At 51.1% G+C, this 23,922-nt stretch overlaps 1 protein-coding gene and 1 non-coding gene across 3 annotated transcripts in view; both read left to right on the forward strand.

Annotated features, from left to right (window-relative positions):
• Positions 1-23,922, forward strand: part of SHB (SH2 domain containing adaptor protein B) — a 152,268-nt gene that overhangs the window by 123,065 nt on the left and 5,281 nt on the right. The gene's annotated exons all lie outside the window — the stretch shown is intronic.
• Positions 8,685-8,748, forward strand: LOC123569257 (U7 small nuclear RNA). Its single transcript, XR_006692899.1, has one exon. It is a non-coding gene; the product is annotated as a U7 small nuclear RNA (small nuclear RNA).

Consider the following 23,922-nt stretch of genomic DNA (forward strand, 5'->3'; position numbering starts at 1 on the left):
GCTTGTCCTGCCCTGAGGGTGTTCTAGGGTGAAGAAAGCATCTGGGGGAGTTCAGCCTCAGAGGACACCCCGTCCACCCTTCCCTCAGCAGGTATTTTTCAGAACCCTCTGTACCAGCCACTGGGCTGGGCATCAGAGAGAGTCCAGAGGTGAGAACAGTCAGGCCCAGCCTCCAGGGGCTCAGCCTGGCCAGGCCAACCTGTGTCATGTTGTACACGGGTCTGCACAGGGGATCTTGGGAGCCCAGAGCTCGGTGTGGGTGGGCGGTCCCTGCCACAGAGAGTCAGGAGAAGCTGCAGGGAGAAGCCTGCACGTGAGCCTTCAAGGGAAGCCAGGTGTTCCCCAGACAGGGATGGCTAGCAGGGCAGCTCAGGTAGAGGGGACAGCCCAGGCAGAGACGTGGAGGTGCAGGAGAGCCTTGGCGGGTCTCAGGGGCTCCCAGAAGAGTTGAGAGGCAGTTCTCAGTGATAGGGCCACTGATGTGCAGGGTGCACTCACCGGGGTCCTGCTGCAAGGCATATTCTTCCTCATCTTAGGCTGGGAGAAGCTGAATGCCTGCCAGGGTCCACAGCAGAGCCAAGACTGGAGTGGAGGCCATGGGGCTCCCATGCATGTCCTCCCATCTCCTCCCCAGCATTCCTTACACCCAGTCGAAAGGTCTTCCAGTGTCAAACCTGGAAGTGTTTGAGGCCCATTAACTCCAATCCCTTTGCTTCCTGGGTGGGGAAACTGACCCCCGGAAGGGATTCGGGATTGATGTAAGGCTGCCTGGCTGGCAGCTGACCACTGACCACAGAGATGGTGACAGCTTCCCACTGTGGTGACCAGACAGGTCCCTGGACCAGCCCAAGCTGCCACCTGTCTGCATCCCACCCCCCAACTTTCTGCACTTGCAGTAACCCACGGTGGTGCCGGCACACACCTCATCCCATCTCGGAGCCCCCTCCATGGCAGGGGGCCCCCACCTGTGAATCGTCTTCAACGATTCTGCCTGATTACTCTTGAACAGTTTCCTTACCCCTTCCTGCCTGCAGAACTCTCCCCCTTGGCTGCCCGCCAACTCATTGACCTGGCGCCCACCACTGGCCCCTGGGTACTCTCACTCCATCCTCAGGGAGCAAAGGGTTGAGCTGAGAAATTGGCAAGAAAATGTCAAACTCTTAACACAGTTTCCTGTCTCTGGAAAGGCTGCCAGTGGAGGAAAGGGATGAAAAGCCTTGAAAAAAATCTCATTAAAAGGCTCTTCAGGCACTTTGGCCTGCGAATGAGTCATCCCGAGTTCTACTTTGGTGAGTTTTTGCAAAGGAATGTGGACAAGATGAAGGAAGGACTTCAGAGACTGGGGGGCTTGTAGCCGGGGGCAGGCAGCAGGGAGGCAGGGTGAGTGCTGTGGCCTCCAGTTCTGCTGGGCAGGCTCTGCCCTCATGGAGCAGGGATCCTGTGTGACCCATGGGAAAGGGGCACTGAGTGGCATCTCTGAGGCCTCTGCAGGCAGCAGCTTTAACAAGGACCCAGCCCCTGCTCGGTTGAGGTGGTGAGAGTCCCAAAGCCAGTGGGGGTAATGGCCGCATACGGTCCTCACAGAGGGACCTTTGGCTTTCTAATCCCTGAAGGCAGATTGCCTGGCCTCTTGCAAACGTGATCTAAGGAGGCGCCTCTGGGGTCTGGCCTGTTTCCATCATGCTGTGGCACTTGGTTGTTCACAGCCTCCCCGACCCAGCCCGTGAGCTCTGCCCTGTCCAGTGTCAGTTATTGAATGAGCTGCAGCCCTGCAGGAGCTCACAGCCTGACGAGGAAGGGAAGACACTTACGCCTATAACCCACGGAGAATGTGTTCAGGGCTGCCCGAAGTAGAAAGTACTCTTTCGGTGAGAGGTTCCAGGCTATGAAAGAGGGAAGGAACCAGGAAGGGGAATGTGAAGGATGAGCAGGTCTTGGACCCATGGACAGGGGAGAAAAGGCAGGCTGCAGAGAGAATGGGCCCAGAGACAGGGCAGTGCGGAGCTTGCATAAGAACAACAAATGACACATTCATCTGAGCCCAAGTGAGGTGTAGCCCTGATCACCAGGTGGAGGGGTTGGAGCTTCACTTGTGAGGCAGCAGGGAGTCCTGAAGGTTTGAAGCAGGATGCAATGCTATTGTCAGGGCTGTATTCTAGAACCATGAGTGAACTAGGGGGCCCGTGAGTACTGGTGAGGAGGGACACAGCTTCTGCCTCCGCATCCCCTCAATGATCCCCCCGTTCCCCGCCATGTCCCTACACATGCCACGTGAACTGGCACAGACCGGGAGCTGGGGAGGGGCCTGTTATAGGAGTCCAGAAGGTGAACAGCACGTGAGCAGGCCTCCCAGGAGACCGAGGCAGCCCTTTTCAAGACGGAGAGGGAAAACACAGGCTCTGCAGTCAGATAACTGAATCCAAGTCCCGCTTCCATCTCTTTGCCCGCGCCCGATGCTAGGCAAGGTACTGCACCTTCCTGAGCATCACGGGATGCTTGCCTCAGCAAGAAGTAAGGCTTGGCAGGTAAGCTCTACACACAGATGGTACTCAGTATATACCAGTCTCTGCTTCTCCCAGCTTTTCCAGAGCCTTCAGAAATCACCATGGAAGCAGCAGAATGGACAGAGCCCTGGGTGAGTCCAGGCTGTCCCTGCTGTACTGGGTGACTTGGGCAAGTGTCTTCTCCACTTGCATCGAAAAAATGAGGGTCTGGGGTCTGATTAATAAACTTGCTTCCAGTTTGAGGGTTCCGTGACTAGACCACTTTCCTCTCAGTCCAAGGATGGCAGGAACGTCCCATCTCCTCCGAGGAGGGGAGGAGGAGCAGGACATTATCAAGAACATGCCTCCTGTCCTTCAGATTGCTTGATGACATCTATTTGTATCCGGCTTAGAGCAGCCGGGTTTGTGTTGACTGCTGGGTACTTAGTCTTCAGCCAGCAAATGCCTCCTGCAGCTCCAGAGGAGGTTGGGTGGGTGTAATAGGGCCAAGAAGAGCTGAGGGGCACTGGGAGGCGCATGGCAGTTAGGGTTGTTTTTCTCTTGTCTGTCCCTTCATTGATTAATATAGCGAAGGGGAGAGTTTTCAAACAGTAGGCATGTCTGGGTCCAGGCAGGCAAGTGATTAATCTTAGTTTGTTGCTGCTGACAGCTAGGAGCAAGAAATAATAAAGGTTTGAGGGGGCGGTGGGAGTGGGGATATAAGGAAAGCCTGCTCTCTGCTCATCTATCAGCAGGGAGCAAGTCTCCACTTCCTTCTGCCATCCAAGCATCCCCTTGTTGGGTTAACATTTGAGACTTCAGACACTTAGCTCCATGGTGGTTGCCTGCTCCCATGTGTGAACCACCAGGGCAGTCCCTGCAAAGCCACAGTGGGAACTCCCTGGCCATTACTGAGTTCCCTGCACAGCTCCAGAATACCTGGACTTAGTCGGTCTCTGTATTCCCCAGCCAGGCCCCTGCAGGGGTGATGAAGCCTTTTAAGAGCAGACTTCAGGGAAGGCAGGTGTGTGCAGCTCAGGTGCAGTACTGCTTGCCCTGGGACCCCCACACTGCTCAGCTGTGGTTGCAGGGGCCCTGAGCTCCTGGCCATGTGCCCCACGGCTCCTCCAACAGAGGGAGCTCTGCACAGCGGTAAAGACAATGGCTCTGGATCTTGGTTTAGGCTCTTGAAACCCAGCTCTGCCACATACTAACAGGGTAGTGTTGGGCAAAGGGACTGAACATCTCTGAGCCTCGGTTTTCTCATCTATAAAATGGGTTTCACAGGTGTATTAATGAAGAGACAATATATGTGAAGTGCTTAGCATATGCCCCAGCATATAGTGAGTACTCTATCAGTGGTAGCTCAAGTATCTTTATTATAGACCTCAGAAAGCCACAGGTTGTTGGGGAAAGAGCTCAGTGTGGCCTAGTGCATTGCAAATTGTCTGGGTTCAACCTGGAAGTCTCCATCTTTGCCCACATCCACTCTCCTTTACGATGATGGGTTCTAGATTTTATGTGGCTACAGCTGGAAAGCATGCTAAAGAATCTCGCAGAGCTGGAGTCCAATCCAGGCGCCCCTCATCCTGGATAACCTCTCTTGAACCTCTCACCTCTCTTGCACTCTGTATGTTGTCCTTTGGTGTGACTTTGGATGAGTGAGTAAACTTCTCTGACCTCCTGGTTGCTCATCAGGAGCTGGAGATGATGACCACTCAACAGGTGGTCCTTTTGCAAGATCCTTTTGCATCACCATGCTGCTGCGCCTCCAGCTCTCCTGCCCATCTTCCAAACTTACGGTCTGGCCTCCTCATCTCATAGGGAAGCATGTTAGCAGCTAGTCAAGGTAGCAGCTCCAGGAGTACCCTGGGCAGAAATCTTGGGGTTTAGGGAACAGAAAGAGACTTTTTCGATTTTCTGGTCCAATATCTTAAACAGGTAGAGATACTGAGGCCCAGAGACAGGAAGAAGCTTGCCTGCCTCTGGCTTTCCCAGCAGGCCCTATTTGCTAGCAGCATTTGAGCCAGCCTGAGTCAGGGCAGCAGGGGTGATGGGGGAAGAGGGGGTGTGTCTCTTTGCTTTTACCACATGGAGGATTTCATGTCCTTTCAGCGCTGATGGAGGAAAAATGAACTTTCTGCTCAATTAGCGTGCTTCGTGTTTTCTCCTTCTAAAAGGTTTAAAGGAAATGCCACAATTAGAAGCCGCTGCTGTAGGCAAAACAGAGACTCCCCAAACGCTCTTTGCGAGGACTAAATGAGAACAGTGAACTTTAGAATGTGCAGATGCCTTGCAGGATAAGAGAGTGCACTGTCGAGAGGACACTGTGAGGAATATTAGATGACATTTCCCTTTATTCAGAAATTACTGAGAACATGTGCCCTGCTGGTGGTAAAACATTGCCAAGGATGCCACCCTCAACATTAGACTGGCGCCTCTCCTGGACTCCAAGCCTGGTGCTTTGGTGATTCTGGTGCAGTGAGGATGGGGAGTGTAGGACCAACCCTGGGCTTATGCCTGGGAGACCTGGGTTCAAATCCTAGCTCTGCCTCTGACAAGTTACAGGATCCCAGACTAGTCACCATGATTTGCACCCTTCTTTCTGAAGGGTTCAGACAGACCCTAGTTTGAGTTCTGCCTATTCTCTGAGCCCTCTGTTTACTCTCTAGCACAGCAGGTGTAAATCCTGCCACGCCACGTGCTCTGGGCTGCTGTAACGTGTGAGTGAGGTGATACAGGTCAGCATGCCCAGCATAGGGCCTGATATTTGGGAATAGCCAGCTTTCACACTGTGATAGTATGTTCGAGAAGAGTAGCAACCATTGCTATCATTTTTACAGATAAAGAAACTTGCCAGGCATAGTGGCTCACGCCTGTAATCCCAGCACTTTGGGAGGCCGAGGCAGGCGGATCACAAGGTCAGGAAATGGAGACCATCCTGGCTAACACGGTGAAACCCTGTGTCTACTAAAAATACAAAAAAATTAGCCGGGCGTGGTGGCGGGCGCCTGTAGTCCCAGCTACTCCGGAGGCTGAGGCAGGAGAGTGGCATGAACCTGGGAGGCGGAGTTTGCAGTGAGCTGAGATCGCGCCACTGCACTCCAGCCTGGGCGACAGAGCGAGACTCCATCCCCCCCCCAAAAAAAAGAGAGACTGTTGTTCACATTACGTCACAGTTAATGCGTTAAAGAGATGAGATTGCAACACAGCTCAAGGCCTCTTTCTACCTTGTGAGGTCTCTCGGAGTAGAAACACCCCCATTCCTCTCTGGCAGGCACTGAGAAGTCCAGCCAATGGCCAACCCCGTCTCTGAACCTAAGCTGGATTTTCTGACAGCACCTGTGACCGTGAGCCCCGTGCCCAACATTTCTCAGACACCTTTCCACAGGCAGTGGTGACATAGAGAAAGCCCAGAGACCTGAAACCAGAGGGGCTGGTTCTGTCTGGCTATAAGCAAACAGTGTCAGCATCCATAACCCAACTGGAGGAGTCTAGTTTCTTCTCTGGGTCCAGCCCTCAAGCAGCTGTGAAGAAAGCACAACTCATTGCTCCTACTTTACAGAAGAGGAAACAGAGGCTCAAAGGGGCTTAGAAACCTAAGGCCATGTTGTCAGGGAGGGGCAGAGGCTGACCCTGCCCAGCTCCTGGACCACTGTTCTTTCTTGACCCTTCTCAGCCAGTTGCTCCAGCTAAGCTTAGAAGTTCTCCGTTTGTACCCAGGTGCTAGGCTGATGATGCTGAGACTATCTGGTAGCAAAGTAGGAGACCAAGGCCAATTCAGAGGGGCCGGTGGCAGGCAGCCTACATAGCTGGCGAGAGAGAAGTTTAGGGAGCCCTATCTAGCCCTGGGTGTGTGACAGATCAGGAGCGAAGGACTAGGGCAGTGGGAGTAGAAAGGAGAGGCGTACAAAGGTAGAATTGATGAGAGGGAGAAGGAGTGAGGAGTCAAGGACCACATCCAGATTTCGGAGCAGCTGGGTGGATGGTGGCATTCCCGGCTGCAATGTAGACCTGGAAAAAACCCAGGAAAACAGACTCCCCGCAGCTCAGCTTCCCCCTTCCCACTGCCGCCTAAAACCCAGAGGCAAGAGGTGCCTGCACTCATTCTGCCTCACTCTGCCACTGCCAGTTCACGGCCCAGTGCACCACCCCCCAACCTGGCAGTGCCAGACGTGCCCGTCAACAGGCTGGGGTTCCCCCTCTGAGCCAGGGATGCAGCATTGCCCTTTGTTTTACCGGAGCTCCTTGGTCTTCTCCAGCATCTGAGCAGCCCCGATTACATTTCCAGCCGGTTTTTAATTGTCTCATATCAGCCCACATAAATCTGCCTGTGCAGCTCCGCCACCGGGGAAGCATTCCAACTGCCCGTCCATCTCCAGGAAACCTCTCGTGCCCCGGGACAGTTGCCTTCTGAGGCACTGGGTGGTCTCTCCAAATGAGAAAAACATTTCTTTCCAATCACATTTCTAACATCTTGTTAATTTGAATTATTTAATAATATTTTTGCAAAAGCCATCTGGGAATGAGTTGGTTGGCGACTTGGGAGAAGGCATACAGGGTGCTGCAGGGAAGGCCACGAGGACAGCTGCAGATGTCACATCTGCCATCAGTGAAAGGGTGGCTGCATGGAGAGAAGGGCTGTGACCAGGAGCCCAGGGATCATAGCCTGAATCCCACCATTACCACCAGCCAGGAGGTCACCAGTAAGTCACTTCCCGTCTCAGCCTCCAGCCCTGAGGCGCAGATTTGCAATGGCAGTGGAGGCTCTCGTAAACGCTGAGAGGCTGCACAGATGCAGGTGGGGTTGTTTGCAGAGCCTTTGTGCTGTAGGGGCTTATTTTACTGATAGCTGAGTAAGTGATGCAAAGGCTCCGCGGGAAACATGATTGGCCCTTACCTAGAGGCATTTGGTGGGGCTTGATGCCACTAACTTCACACGGTAAAATCCCAGTGTTAAGGCAGGGCCTGACTGTTCCCCAGACCTTTGGGCAGTCAGAGCCCAAAGGGAGTTGAATCATCCAGGTCAAGACCCTGGCATTCAGGTGGGGTCAACTGAGGCACAGGGAGGGAGGAGGACCTTGCTGAGGTCCTGTGGAAGGCTGCTGGTAGAGCCCCTAGATGTCCCAGCTCCCACACCAGGGTTATCACTCTTTGGAGCCCCATAAGCACTGTATTTTCTTCTCTCATTTTCTCCACAGACATTGTCAGTACTTGAGGCAGATTTATAAAATCAGATGTCAAATTTTATAGCCCTCGTCTTCGCTCCTGCAGTTCAAATGTTAGGGCTATAAAATGAGGTTTTGTTGTGTGTGCGGCACGCTGGCACGCACGCGCCCTTGCCCTCTGCTGGAGCAGAGGCCGTTCCATCCACGGGCCTGTGTCTTGCGCCTGCCCTTCTCTAGGAAGCTCCGCTGTGAGCAGCCTCCATCCTCCTTCCAGCACAAGTGTTTTCTGCCACTTTTAATAATGCTTTGCTTTTTTTTTCTCTCTTTATCTTTTTAAAGATTATTTCACCCAAGAGGAATATCAGAAACAATTGGGTTTGGCAAAGCCAGCTTATTACAAATGCTTTAATTAAAACCATTTTTTAATTTTAATTTTAATTTTATTTTATTTTTGCCATTTCCTTTGGAAAATCCACATTCTGCTTATGGCCTCAGGCAGCTTGGCGATCACCCTGCCACGTTTTAAGCACAGGCTTTCAGGGCAGGGCTTATAGACAAGCCAGCAGCAGGGTTTTCACCACTGAGCTCTTATCGTGCCCTGGGCTGTCAGCTGGGTGAGGAGACAAAGACACATCAGACTCTAAGCTCACAGTCTAGACAAGGAGACAGGACGGTAGGGAAGTACTGTGATGGACAGAGGTGTGGCAGAGGACAGAGTGAGGGAGGAAGAAAGTAAGCCTGACTAGGGGCATCTTGGAAGTCTTCCTGGAGGAGGGGCCAGTTGAGGAGGACTTCAGATGATAAGATTTTTGAGAAGAAAAAACTGGGGAAGTTATGGGGAAGCAACAGCGAAGTACAAGGACGTTTAGGTTGGAGATTAGAGGAAAGGCCTATACAGTGTCCTTCCTCCCTAAGGTCCCAGCTTGGCTAGGGTGGCCGGCTGTTCAGTTTTCCCTTGGAAGTGATAGAGCCTCTCTCTCTTTTGTAAAATGTCACCCAGTTTTTGTTTCTAGGTTTAAAACTGAGGTGCATAAAATGTTATAGCTCTTCTAGAATTTGTCCAGCAGGTTTTCCAGTTTTTACTAGAAAACGCCCAGGAAGAAATCTAGGTACATAAACCCTGGGACCTTGCTTTCTAAATTTGCCGTCTAACATCTGATTTTTACCCTCAGGGTTGTAGTGTGAAATGATTTGTCATCTGCTAGGAACCTTTCTTGGCTGAGGGTTCCTTTGGGAATGTGTCTTTCGATCTCAACACCCCAGAGGGCCTGGCACAGGATAGGTACTCAGGAAACATTTAGAGATGGTATTCAGGAGAAAAATAATCACAACATTCAAAATGAGCCATGATTGTAATAAAATCAGTTTACAAAGTTCAGCCCAGTCGGTGACCGTATGTCACATGCTTGTACGCATGTATGTGGGAAAAATATAGAAAGGCACTATGCCGAATTGTGATTAACCACTATCTGCGGTGATGAAATGGCAGGTTTTTACCTTCTTTTGGTTTATTTTGGATTTGTGTTTTCTGGATTTTCCATAGTGAATCTCTTTTATAATGGTGTTTTGTTTTGTTTTTTGAGACAGAGCCCCGCTCTGTCGCCCAGGCTGGAGTGCAATGGCATGATCTTGGCTCACTGCAACCTCCGCCTCCCAAGTTCAAGCAATTCTCCTGCCTCAGCCTCCAGAGCAGCTGGGATCACAGGTGTGCACCACCATGCCCAGCTAATTTTTGTTTTTTGTTTTTAGTAGTAGAGATGGAGTTTCACCATGTTGGTCAGGCTGGTCTTGAACTCCTGACCTCAGCTGATCTGCCTGCCTTGGCTTCCTAAAGTCGCCTGACCTATAATAGAGGATTTTTTTTTTTTCTTTTTTTAATGAGGCAGAGCAGGAAGTTCATTGGCTGTGGAGTTAGGAAACCCGTTTTCTGGTTCCAGCTCTGTCTTGAACTTTTCTTTGTGACTTCTCTGTGCCTCAGTTACTTGGGGGTACTTTAACTGGCTCAGTAGAGAAAGAGCATAGAGTATTGTGGCTCAGAAGGTAGACCACCTGGAGCCAGAATCCCTCCCTGGTTCAGATCTCCATTCTGCATCTTACTAGCTGTGTGGCCTCCATTTCTACATCTGTACAATGGGGAGAGTAATAGTTCCTACATCTCAGGATGTAGCATTTATGTGAGGCATAAATGCAATCGTGGTGCAGGACCACGATTTTGTACACCCTGAAGCCCTAGTCAACTCTCTCTGGCTCCCCACAGCAACCTCACTTTACGCTCAAGGAGACAGGCTTAGAGAGATGAGGGGCTCACCTGTGGCTCCACCAGCCCTCCACATCCCAGCCCTCCATCCCTTCAACAATCCCCCATGCCCTCCCAGTCTGCCAGAGAACAAGCTGTGTGCCCATCATTTCCTCCTGGCACTAAAGGCGTATGCCCCACCGAGGCTGAACACAACCTCGCAGGGAGAAACGCATTTGCACGGTGCTGGGCAGGCTTTTCTTAGCTCCTGGTGTAGCTGGTGTTAGGAATTGACTTGAACAGGCGTCCGCAGAGTGTTCTCAGAGGCAGGAAGAATGATGCCAGTAACAGTGATTAGAAACTCGAGGCAGTGTAGGATTCTGATACATCAATGGTAAGATGACTGAGGCAGCAAACGCAGGAGATGGTGTGACCTGGACACCCACATTTCAGACTCACAGTCTCCAAATATTCGCATAACCCCATGTTGAGTTCAGATTTTCAGGCTAGGAAAATGCATTTTCCTGCTCTGAATTGTTCCAACCCTAACCAAAATAGTCATCTCTGAAGAAGCTAGGGTTGCCTGTTTTACTTCTGTGGGAGCTGTGCTTTCAGGAAGCAGTCAGTTCCTAGAGTAAGTAACTTTGTGGAACTCAATTACTTGCAGACGTGCTCGGGGGGGAAAAAACAGCAATAATTAATGTGGTCAAACCCAAGCCAAATAATAAAATGAAAGCTTTGTTGTCTGTCAAGGCAGAAATCAATTTCATTACGGAGCAAAGAACCGGAGATTTAATTTTGAGAAAATTCTCCACCTTGAGAAAAGAGATTGTCAAGAAGCTGCCAGAATGAATGTCCAACATGAGAAGATTTGCCCCCCAGAACCCAGACGACGAAGAACTGACAGTGACCTTTCAAAGTTCCATTTCCAAACCTTCCAAGTGTGGCCAAAGCCAGTGGGCTTTTGCTTCTTAAAATTCTTGGGCCCAACTGGACACAGTGGCTCATGCCTGTAATCCTAGCACTTTGGGAGGCCAAGGCAGGAGGATTGCTTGAGCCTAGGAGTTCAAGACCAGCCTGGGCAACATAGTGAGATGCGGTCTCTATTAAAAAAAAAAATTAAAGTTAATTAGCTGGGCATGGTGGCTCACACCTGTAATCCTAAGCTACTCAGGAGGCTGAGGCAGGAGGATCACTTAAGCCCAGGAGTTAGAGGTTACAGTGAGCTATGAATGTACCACTGCACTCCAACCTGGGCAACAAAGCAAGACCCCCCGCATCCCTTCCCACCACAGAAAAGCTCTCGGCCCCTGCCCCTTTTGGGGTGGTCAAGAGACGAGTGTTGCTATACCTGATGATACTTTCATGTCAATAAGACCCTGTCTCTTGGGACTTTGGAGGGGCTGGAAGAGGGGGGTACTCAGGAGGTCAGCAGACCCCAAAAAGGAGTTCAGCTAAAGCTCAGGAGTGTCCGTGTTAATGACGGAGTTGTGTCCAGCTAGCAGGGCTGATAGCCAAGCTGGACAGACCCCACAGGACCCTCTTCAGTTGCTAGCTCCCACTGTGTGACAGATGGTGACTGCCTGGGGAATGGGCAGCAGAAGCGACCAGGATGGGAAAGAGCAGGAAATTCTGCCCCAGGGGGACAGCTGGAAAAGAGCAGCCCAGGTCTTCCTGTCTGAGGGACCTTCGCAGGGCAGAAGCAGTGGACTTGGCCTGCAGGAGCTAGAGCTCGGAGCTGGGCTGACCTTAGCAAGCTGTAGTTAGTCACATTTCAGCTCAGGACATGGAAGAACTTAACGATGGGCAAAGCTGTCTGTTTGGAAGGGGTTGTCTTGGTGGGGAGTGAGCTCTCTGGTGGTGGTGGTAAGTAGCAAAGCTGGACAGTAAATATTGTGGATATTACAGAGGAGTTTCCATCATCAGATGGAGCTAGAATGATGGTTCTCAAACTTGAATATGCATCAGAATTTCTTAGAGGGCGGTTTAAAACAGATTTTGGTTGCAAAGAGACCCAGGGGGCCACAGGCTTAACAAGTAAGTCTCTGGGTACTGGTGGACATTCTAGGACACACTTGAATCAACTCTATTTTTTAAGAACCTCCACTCCTCTTCCAGCGCTGGGGCTCTGGGGTGTTTGTAATGAAGGCGAGTCCTTTTGTTTAATATCCTTCCTTCCCATGTGGTGTGAGCATCTCCTATGTGCCAAGCTTCAAAGGTTGTCTCTTCATCATGTAGATGGGGGAACCAAGGCCTGAGAAGGCAGAAGCCAGGACCCCAGCACCCAGTTCTGAGCTCTTTACTTAGCTTTCAGTGGACTTCAGGGAACATTGTATACTATTCTCCATTTCACAGATGAAGAAACTGAGGCCTGGATTCCCAAGAACTATTGGGAGTTTTTCCACCAGGAACCACAGTCATTCATATGATTTGCAAAAGGTCCTTGGCAGGGTTTCTGGGTGGTTCCCAGCCAACCAGATGCCTTTGAAATTGGGGAAGAAAAACCACCCTTGGGTTAGAGGCAGTGGCCTTTGAGCAGCAGATCTGTCTTAATTTGCAGTTTTAAAAGGCCCCTCTGGATTTTTTTTTTCTTTTCAAATAAAGTTTATTGTATATAATGAAGATATACACCATGATGTTATAGAATACATATAGATAGTAAGAAGGTTACTATAAGCTGGATGCAGTTTCTCCTGCCAATAATCCCAGCGCTTTGGGAGGCCAAGGCAGGAGAATTGCTTGAGCCTGGGAGTTCAAGACTAGCCTGGGCAGCATAGTGAGACCTCATTCCTATAAAAAGTTTTAAAAATTAGCCAGGCATGGTGGCACACCCCTGTTGTCCTAGCTACTTGGGTGGCTGAGGCAGGAGGATTGCATGAGCCCAGGCATTTGGGGTTACAAAGTGAGTTATGATTTCACCACTGCTCTCCAGCCTGGGCAACAGAGCAAAACAAAAAAGGTTCCTATAGTGAAGCAAATTAACATATCCCCGACCTTACATAGTTAACTTTGTGTGTGTGTGTGTGACTAGAGCAGCTAACATCTACTCATCTAGCATGAACCCCATATGAAGTACAATTTGTTTATTACCTGTGGTCCTCCTGTTGTGCATCAGCTCCCTAGACTTGTTCATCCTGCTTGTCTGCTCCTTTGTACCCTCTGACCTACATCTCCCCATCTCCTCCCCACCCTGCCCCAAGGACCCACTGTTTTTTTCTCTATCTCTACATATTTGTTTTTGTTTTAGATTCCATGTGTAAATGAGATAGATCATACAATATTTTTCTTTTTTTTTTTTTTTTTTTTTTTTTTTTTTTTTTTTTTGAGATGGAGCTTCGCTCTTGTTGCCCAGGCTGGAGTGCAGTGGCGCGATCTCGGCTCACTGTCACCTCTGCCTCCTGGGTTCAAGCGATTCTCCAGCCTCAGCCTCCTGAGTATCTGGGATTACAGGCATCCACCACCATGCCTGGCTAATTTTTGTATTTTTAGCAGAGACAGGGTTTCACCGTGTCGGCCAGGCTGGTCTCCAACTCCTGACCTCAGGTTATTTCACCTTGGCCTCCCAAAGTGCTGGGATTACAGATGTGAGCCACCACACCCGGCCATATACAGTATTTTTCTTTCTATATCTGGCTTTTTTCACTGCCCCTAGTGTCCTCCAGGCCTGTTCCTGTCTGGTGAATGACAAGATCTTTTTTAGGACCAAATAGTATTCTATCATACATACACCACAGTTTCTTTATCCATTCACCCTTGACAGACCTTCAGTTGTTTTCATATGCTGACTACTGTGAATGGCACTGCAGTGAACATGGAGTGCAGATGTCTTTACAAGATGGTGATTTTATTTCCTTTGGGTATATGCCCAGAAAAGGGATCACTAGGTCATAATGTAGTTCTACTTCTAATTTCCTTACAAAGCTCCTTACTGTTTTCCATAATGGCTGTACCAGTCTACATTCCCACCAACAGTGTAGAAGAGTTTCCTTTTTTCTGCATCCTAGCCAACATTTGTTATCTTTTGACTTTCTGATGATAGCCATTCTACTGGGTATGAAGTGATACCTCATAGTGGTTTTGACTTGCATGTCCCTGATGATTGCTGATGTTGAACACCTTTTCATATACCTGTCAGACATTTTTTTAATGTCTTCTTTGGAGAAATGTCTGTTTGGGTCTTTTGCCCATTTTGTAATCAGGTTATTTGTTTTTCCACTATGGAGTTGTGTGAGTCCTTTATAAATTTTGGATGTTAACCCTTTATCAGATATATGGTTTGCAAATATTTTTTCCCAATCTGTAGGCTGCCGTTTCATCTTATTGTTTCTTTTACTGTGCAGGAGCTTGGATATAGTCCCATGTATTTATTTTGAGCTTTTGATATGATATCCAAAAAAATCATTGCCAAGGCCAGTGTCCAGGAGCTTTTCCCCTAAGCTCTGAGAGTTTTATAGTTTCTGTTTTTGTATTTAGGTCTTTTATCCATTTTGAGTTGATTTTTGTATATAATAGAAGATATAGGTCCAGTTTCATTATTTTGCATATGGAAATCTATTTTATTAGCATCATTTATTGAAGGGATTCTCTTTTCTCCATTGTGTCTTCTTGGTACCCTCATCAAAAATTAGTTGACCCATATGTGTTTGGATTTGTTTCTGGGATCTCTGTTCTGTTGCACTGGTCTCTGTGTCTGTTTTTATGCCAGTACCATACTGTTTTGATTACTATAGCTTTGTAATATAATTTCAAATCAGGAAGTGCGATGCCTCTAACTTTTTCTTCTTCAGCATTGGTTTGGTTACTCAGGGTCTTTTATGGTTCCACATGAATTTTAGGATTGTTTTCTTCTTTTGCTGTGAAGAATGACATTGGGGTTTTGATAAGGATTGTTGAGTTTCTCATCTTTACTTTTTTTCTTAAATAAAACTGTAAGTTGGATCAGGTGCTTTGTGGATAGTGAGTCCGCTTCATTGCTGTGCTGGTGAACACCCTTGGTCAGTTGGTGAGGAGGCCCCCACCAGGGTGGTCCAGGAAGACTGGTGAGGGTGAGCACCGTGCTTTAGCAAGAGCCAGGGTCCATGGGGTGACTCGGGATGAGAAATGAGGAGCGGGGGGCATTGCTGCTTCCTTCCCCTCCCTGCATGCCCCCTCCCCCTGCCTCATCTCCCACCCCAGTACCCCATTACTGCAGATTCAGTCTGCTGGTCTTGCCAGAGAATCCTCCACAATAGAGGCATGGGGCAGGGGGCTTTATTGTAGAAAGAGAGTAAACCTCTGCCCTTCTCTGAGCCTCAGTGTCATCTGTAAAATGATGGCAGGGAACCATATGATCTCAAAGTATCTGGTTGGTGTCTTGTCTCCCTCAGAAATGTTGCATACAGAGCAATGCACACAGTAGACACTTAATAAATGCCACTGACCATCTATGACCAGTTTCCTGTTTAGTTCCTTTTCTGAAAGGATCTCACTTTGTCACCCAAAGTGACAAAGTGGCGTGAACACAACTCACTACAGCCTCAACCTGCCAGGCTCAAGCAATCCTCCCACCTCAGCCTCCCAAGTAGCTGGGACTACAAGCGTGCGCCACCATGCCCAGCTAATTTTTAAATTTTCTACAGAGACGGAGTCTCACGATGTTGCCCAGGCTGGTCTCTCAAACTCAAGGGCTCAAGAGATTCTCCCACCTTGGCCTCCCAAAGTGCTGGGAGGAGCGCGTGAGTCACCACGCTCAGCTTCCTTTTCTGTTTTCATATGGATCCTGTGTGCAACATGTGCCTTAGAGAGTGTGGTGAAAGAACACTTGATGTTTCAGGAAATCGATCTGTGGGCAGTAAATGCCTTGCCCCGTGTCACCCAGCCACAGAGCTGTGCCAGAACCCAGGTATCCCACCCCAGCCAGGCGGGCTGCCCAACTAGAGGAGATGCTCCTGCAGCCACATCCATGGCTTCTGGGCTGCCAGTGCAGCCACGAATGACAGAGCAGACAGACGGGGAGCCTAGCTCGGTGCTCAGCCCAGACAGCACAGAGCCAGCCAGATGCACCAGACACACCAGACAGGCAGCCACTGGTGCAGTGGCTCCTGCCCAGCAGGTGAGAACAGGACCCACGCCAGGACCCTGAGTCCTGCATTGGCATCAGTGTTTTCTGAAAGGCACTATTCTTCATTTAAAAATTTAAAAATGCATTAAGCTAGAATCTAGTGCCAGCCCCCTGTTTCAAGTCATACTTATCTGAGGGGCCTGCCAAAGAGTGCAGATTTATACCCAGGCTCCAACGACATCCTGCACACTCGGTAGCACCTCCGCACCTGGAGAGCCTCGCTTCCCCACTGTCCAGACCTCAGACTACCCTTATGGGTGAACAGTGAAAGCTCTACTTCCCAGATCAGGGACCTGAAGCTCAGACCAGGCACAGCTCAGGGCAGGGACTCAGACACAGATCTGGGTGGCCCTGAGCCTGGGCTGCGTCCAGCACCATCCTCAAGCACCCCAAGGCCTACCCCCCTCCCCGGCCCTGCCTGAGTCAATCCCAGGGTGCTGGCCCCCCTTGTCCTATAAAAGCTTCCCCTGAGGCTGCCTTGGCCCAGCCTCTGCATGGTCCTGCTCTGGAGACTCCTCAGATGCAGTACATCCCCCACCATGTGCTGCTCAGGTGGGACTGGGGGGTCCTGTCCTTGGAAACAGCCTGGAGCCCTCTGGAACCAAGCCGTTTGGCAGATTCCGCTTTGTGTCTTAAACCCTTACATAAAGGGGCCAGGCGATCCAGGATTCGTCAGACGTTCACACTTCATGTGGAGGTTCTCATCTGCCCCTCACCACAGCCGTGAGGGTGGACTCTGGTTATTCCCATGTTGTGAATGAAGAATTTGAGGCACTGGCTGTCTAGTGAGTGGTATGGCTTTAGCCTAGGCACTGTTGGAAGCTAGGGTACATTATTCTTTGTCGTGGGGGCTGTCCGTGCATTGTAGGATATTTAGCAGCATCCCTGGCCTCCTCTTACAAGATGCTAGTAGCACCCATGTGTCAAGACATTGCTGAATATTCCCCAGGGAAGAGGGAGTGCAAAATTGCCCCAAGTAGGAGCCACTGCTTTAAGGAGCCTAAGGGCTCAGACAGCCTTGTCCTCAGTAGGAAGAGATCACCCTTGGCCTGGATTCTGTCCATCCTGTTGGCACAGGCATGAGAAGCCTGCTTTTGTCATTTTGCTGTCCCCAAGCCCAGGATCCACTGTGGCCAGCGCACGCACCTGTCTCCCTCCATGAGGGGAGCCATTCTGCCCTGCGTTGTTCCTCCTGCTGGGCTGCTCCCACCCACCCTGGCATGTCCATCACTGGCTTGAGAACTCGGCACTGAAAGGACCCCCTCCAGCTTTTCCAGAGGGAGACGTTGAGTCCCAGGGAGAGGGGACTTGCCCAGCCAGTGATATCAGTGGTATCAGAGTTTGAACTTACCCCTTTGGGGGACGCTTAGGGCTGAAGAGTGGAGAAAAATAATTTCCAACACACATAGGCCTTCGTGTTCCTAGAAAAGTCCTCAATTAAAGGTTAAAAAAAAAGAGAGAGAAAGAAAAAGAGCCCTAGACCCTGTTTCCCCTTCCTGAAGCTTTGGCAGCATTTCACCATCCCCTCCGCTTCTGCGTCCAGCCCTCCTTGAAATTTCCATGTGCACTTGGCTGAGGCTGGTGGGAACCCTGAGGGGGGCACTACAAAAGGCATCCAGCGGGATCCCCGCACCAAGTGTCATTGCCTTCCCACTTACACACCCCTGGTAATGGGAGGCTCACTCCCTCAGCCTGAGCCCTCATTTAAAAACCTCTTGTCTGATGATGTGTTGGTTTTCTCCTGAGAAAATTGACCAAAATGGATTCATTTTGACATACCTACTGCTTTGTGTGCTAAAACGAGCCTTATGCCTCTACATGTTCGCCAGGAGAGGCATCTGCCAGGTCTCCTGCCTAGAGATGGCTTTCTGTCATGATTTACTGAAGGCCTTCACCCTGGGCCGCCAACTTAGAGCTTGAGAAATGCCTGGGCGTCTCGGGAAGGCTAATCGCTGCTGATGCGTGTATTGAAAGTCTAATTATTTGGTTGTAAATCACGTCATTTCACTCAGCAGCATTTACATCGAGACGTTTGTTCACAATAACTTGGCGTGTGTGTCTTTGGCTTGTCACTGTGAAGGCTGCTTTGGAAACTGTGGGCGGGATGCAGGTGTTGGCCGTGTGGGCCTCCTAAGCTCCTTTATCCCAGCTCCCTTGACTCTTAGAACATCTCAGCTAGAAGGAGCCTCCATGCCCCCTGCCCCACGCCTCACACAGTTGGAGAACCCAGTCACACAGTGACATGCACTCACATCCTGGTCCCCTGGCTCAGGAAGCCCTGATAGCCTTGCACGGTGACTGGGCAAGTTGCTTCTCCCTCAGGCCCTTGTTCTTCTCATCTGTGCAGTGGGTATCTTGCCTATAATGCCAGCCCTCCCAGCTTCCTTGGGAGGCCACACGTTCGTCCAGTCATGGACCAAGGGAGCATTTAAGGTCTTCTCAGCCATGCCAGAGGCAGGCCAGGACCTGTGTGAGTGGGCTCTGCCTGGGCTCTAGGTAATTGGACCACAGAGGTGGACTGTTGAAATACTTGCTGCCGTGAAGCCACATCTCTCACAGTGTTGGGGCGGTGTCTGAAGGGAGGTACCCCAGGTCCAGGCTACAGCTCTCCACGCATCTGGGATTCTTGGCTTTCCGCTAAGATAGCAGGGGCCTCTCTTTGCTAAATGCTGTATTGAAACAGTGGCCTATTTTTCTTCAGAGAGATTTCCACCCCCTCTTTGTCTGCCACACATTGAGGGAGAACGGGGTCATGCGTCTGCCTGGCAGGCAGGCACCCACTCCGGCTCTGTGAAGATTCAATGGACTTGTGTTCAGTCTCACTTCTCGCCTCAGTGGCTGCATACTCCCAGGTCAGTCACTTGAGCCCTCTGACTCTGTTTCCCCACCTGCAGTCTGTAGGCCCATCTCTTGATGTTGCTGTGAGGAGGTCCATAGAGCACTTGGCAGCACATCCCCAGGCGGTAAGATGGGTAATGCCGTGCTTCTCGAATCTTCCAGCACTATGTTGCTGGAGTGGCTGTGTCCTGCTCGCGGGGGTGAGGGGGAGAGTGTCTTTAGAGGCATAGACCTAGCAAAATGTCACACTCCCCTGGAGGTCAAAGAGGCGGCAGGAGGAGAGCAAAAGCTGTGTCATAAAGGCACTGCTTTCGAGAGGCAGAATCGCCATCCTCGGGTGGGGTTATGGCAGGAACTGCCCATTTTGCAGGCTTGGTAGGTGACCACGGAGGTAGCTTGCTATGGTCACCCTCCAGGCTGGTTCTGTCACCCACATCACAGCAGGTTAGCATTAGAGCTGGGCCTGACTCCCTTGGATTCGGCACAAACTTCCCCGTTTGCTTCTACCCCGTCGGAAGCAAGTACATGTCTGTGGGGGTGGAAGGGCCCTCCCCGATGCCAGGCATGGAGGCGGCGCTCCCAGGGCTCAGAGTGTGAGCACTTGTTGCCCTGCTCACCAAGGCCAGGGGACCTGCGACACCTCCCTCCCCTGGGAATTATCTGGCAGCTGATGGTTGAGTGCACTTTAAATGCACAAGCTCATTCTGCCTCCCCTTCCACCGACCTGGCCCAGGAATCTTTGCACAGCGTAACATTTAAATGTTTAAAATGGCCCAACAGCATGGTGCCACATTCTTTGGGATAATAGAAAATAAAGTCATAAGAAAGAGTGGTGGGTAAAAAAATACCAAAATAGCCCAAGAAGAAGAAAAGACACAGCCACTTAGAGCCCGAGTAGGGAGGGGCAGGGCCAGCGCTCACCTTACGCCTTCAAGAAGACCACGATTTTGCAAGGGAACTTGTCTCACATTCATGTTTTATTTAGGCCTGGGCAGGGGGCACTGGGCGGCTGAGTGGCCTCAGGAATAAGTCTTTTCCAAATCCTAAGGGAAAAGGGCTCTGGCACGTTCTTCCCTGTGGCCTCCCTGGGGGAGACTTTCTGATATGAAAAGCACATGCCTGTGTACTCACCTCGCAGGGATGACCCTCCGGAAGCTCCCTAGTCCTTCCCATTTTGCCAGTTGTCACTGGCTCATCCTGGAACTGTTGTTGGCTGGATAAAGTATCCACTGTGTCCAGCCTCAGAGTGTGCAGCTTCTCCCTTTGCTGGGCCGCAGTCGGGGACAAGGTCGACCAGCCACCAGCCTGCCCTGAGGAGCTTATGTCTGGAGGGGAGGACGCATGGGGCCTCACTGCCCCGGCTCTGGGCAGACCCGGATGGATGGATGGATGGATGGATGGGTGACGGGCACAGTGCCTCGGCTGTGTGCCCAGAGGCCAGAGGGGGCTACGGCTCAGCCGGCTGAGAAACATCACAGTGGGCTTGCAGGATTCTCAGCCTCCAGTTCTCACCAAGCTGCGGGGAAGCCAGATCTTGGGGCAGAAAGAGGCCAGCGGGTGGCTGAGCAGAGGAAGATGAGGCTGTGGTGGGAACTTCTGGGCCCTGAATGCCAGGCTTTGGAGTTCAGCAAACATAGGTTCAAATCCTAGCCCTACCATGTCCCATGAGACACAACCTTCCTGAGCCTCAGTTTCCCCATCTGTAAATAGTGATCATTCTAACAACTTAGCAGCTTTGCTCTGCAGTTTAAATGAGAGAATATGTGGCAACAGCTCAGCTCAGAGCCCAGTACCCAGTAGGGGCTCTTGAAGTACTGGATGTCATTACATCCGTTTTGGCCATGGGGAGCCTTGGATGGTTTTGACCTGAGGGTTAATGTTCTGAGGACATCTGGGTCAGGACAGCAGCTCCCTACACACCTTTCAAGCTAAGGTAAACCAGAAATCCCCTCTGTGTCTGGAGTCCTGTAACTGGGTCCCACGTGTTAGTCCCAAAGGCCAATTTCCATCCTTCTCCCGCATAAATATTATATGCAAGTATTTTTAAGTCATTTCATCATGAAAAGAAGCGGTTTAACATAACTATTACTCAGGATTCTTCATGAAATATGCATCAAGCAATTAGGTCTAAAAGCGAGAGGTGAGGCCTCGTACCCTGCTCAGCGGCCGGCAGCTGCAGGCTGAGTAATGTTTTATTAAAGCCCGTGATTGCGCTGCGAGGTGGGGCCTGTTATTAGCCCTACGTGCCCGGCACGTTTGATAATCCTGATGATGAGGAGGTGCTTTTTGTGATGATAATGAGCCATCTGAACGCCTGTGACAGCTCCAGCACCCCGGCCTCTGCCAGCCTTACGAGACTCATTAGACAGGTCACCCACCAGAGACACCTCTCATTGTGACTTTGCCCTCGCAAGATGTCCTGTCAAAGGAGACGGGGCTGATGCAGGAGCTTGGCAGGCACAGCAGACTGTTGAAGCTCCCCGGGGGCAGTGTCCTCCCTGAACCACGATGGTGCTGAAGTGCGGAAGTCCACGCTGCCTTGAAGAAAGGTGGGAGGAGGTGTGGCCCAGAGCCCGGCTTACCTGGCTCGGGATGCAGGACCAGGGCTTTGGGCTCACCTGCAGCCTGCCTTGCTGTGCACCTTGGGCCAGGGTAGTATAGTGTCTGGCCTCAGTTTCCTCCACAGTACCCCAGGGGAGTGAGAGGTGACCCCCAGACTGCTTGCAGCTCAGAATACATGCTGTCTGCAGCAGCCACGCATCCCTGGGCATACTCCTTGCCTGATGTACCCCTCTGTTCTCCACAGAAATGCTCATGCTTCCTTTGCTCATGCTCGCCTCTCCTTTTGTGTGAAGGTGGGAGTCAGCGAAGCCACTCCTGGCAGCTGCTTTTAAATCTTCAACTGTTAGGTGACATCTCCCTCATGGGGACCTTAACCAATGAGAATGTATTGTCACAGCATGTCTCCTGGCTGTGTGTGGACAAGGCGTCACCTGACCCTTGCATTGGTCGAGGATTGGCAGATAGTCTCGGGACCTCAGACCCCTGGGGGGCGGTCCTGGGGGCTCCACCAATCAGAACATGTCATTCCCAATCCTCGGCACAGCCCCTTGCGTGGGTGCCACACATTGTCTTTTACTCCCAGCCCCTCTGCTGTCTCTGACCTGCTGTCAGCCCTGCACCATGGGCGCTGTGGAAGCGGAAGATCAGCGTGGAGGGGATGTTTGCTCAGGGTCTGACGCCTCTCACCCACCCCCCTGCCTGGCTTCACGTGGAGCACTGAGGGTTACATGAGGCCCTCTCTTAGGTCTGGGGAGTGCTGAGGTCAGGAGCACTGACTCTGGACATTGGCTGCTGCTGATCACTGTGTGATCTTGGGCCGGACACCTCCCCTGTCTGCTCCTCGGTGCTTAAACACATAGAGCCTGGCCTATAGGAAGGATTGTCCCTGAAGGCAATCCTGGCCGATGCCCCAGCGAAAGCAGGACTGGGGATGAGGGCAGCGGTGGAGGGAATGTGTCAGGCTGCTTGCAGACCCCTTCCTGCAGGAAGCCCTCAGCAGGTAGGCAGCAGATTATGTTTTGCACATGTGGAATCCAGGACCTAGGGCTGGAAGCACCCCCCGGGGTCATCTAGTCAGCCTCCCTGTGGATGCAGTGGGAGAAGGGACAGAGCCCAGCAAGGCACAAGGACAGCCTGAGGGCTAGGGAACCCACGGGGTGCAGTGCTTGAGCCCGGGAGGGTCAGCATGTGAGCGTGCCTTTCTCCCTCTGCCTGAGAATGGTCAGGCCTCAGACTGGGGGTTCATGGAGCCCAAGTGCTGGTCCCAGCTCTGCCTTGGTCTCTGAGCTTCGGGACCAGCCTGCCCCATTGGCACAGCCTGGCTCAAGGTGGTAAACTTGTGGGTGCTTACACAAGCGAAATAGGAGTGTGTTGGGGGGGGATAAACAGCAGGCTCAGACAGGCAGGAGGGACTTCCAGGGGACGTCTAGACTCTTCTCAGCCTGGCAGCTGCCCCAACTCGCTATCTGTCAGCAGCCAAGGTACAGAGGACATCATACCTTGGCCATTCTAAGCCCCTATCCTGTGAACAGAGGAGCTTAGCGTCTGCTTCAGACTGTGAGAGCCATTGCCGCCGTCACTGTCCACATCCCTTGCCCGATGCTGTAGAACAAATTAGTGTGAAATGTCACTTTCATCCATGTGAGTTACTTTCCTAACTTTGAAAATGAAACTGGCTCGCTCCCCTACAGCTTCATACCTGCACACTGGCAGACTCTTCCCGCCAGCGGCCGTGACCGTCTGCCTGACACCTCCTCCACTCTGTCCCCCAGGCATAGATCTGTGAGAATCACAAAGCCTGCTGGTCCAGCACCCCAAAAACATAAGGCCACTCAGTGCATGCACGTAGAGGGGAATGATGTGCCCAGGGTCACACCCTCCTCCCTGCTGAGTGTCCCTGGCACCTGCAGCCCCTTCTTACCAGCCCTGCTCTCTCGCCCGCCCACACCCGTTCTCCAGGCGAAGCTGGGCATGTGGCTCTGAGAGCTCAGCTTTTTAACTCTTCTGCTGTTTTCTCAGCCACGCAGTTTCAGTGTGTTATTTAAGCAATCACAGCCCTTTCCAAGCTGGCACAGATCTGTGGTCTCTTCGGCGTGGCGGGTAGGTGAGTCTTCACTGGAATGGAGTTTTACATTCTTCTTGTCATATACACGCCGTTTCCTTTCTGCAGCCTAAGCAAGTGCGCCGCCTGCTTCTCAGACGTGTCTAGGCAATTCTCCAATGAAATGACCCTTCACTGAGGAGCAGAACTTGCCACAGGCTCTGTAATTAGAACATTGCCAGCCTTAAAAAAATCTTGATTTAAATTTCAGTTCTCTACAGGAATTATTCTCTCTTGAAATGTAATTGCTCTCCCAACGATTTCCGTTAAGCTGAGGGTGACATCTCTCAATACATTATTATAAGCAGACATACTGCTTAGTGCTCGCACTTCATTAAGCATTTGTTCTGCCCATTTGAAAATGGTCCTGGAGCCCAAGTTAAGGTGTCAATAGAGCGGGCACTCGTAAGCTTGGGAAGCCCAGTCCTGACTGG

Source organism: Macaca fascicularis, chromosome 15 (assembly GCF_037993035.2).
Source record: "Macaca fascicularis isolate 582-1 chromosome 15, T2T-MFA8v1.1".
Taxonomy (NCBI): Eukaryota; Metazoa; Chordata; class Mammalia; order Primates; family Cercopithecidae; genus Macaca; species Macaca fascicularis.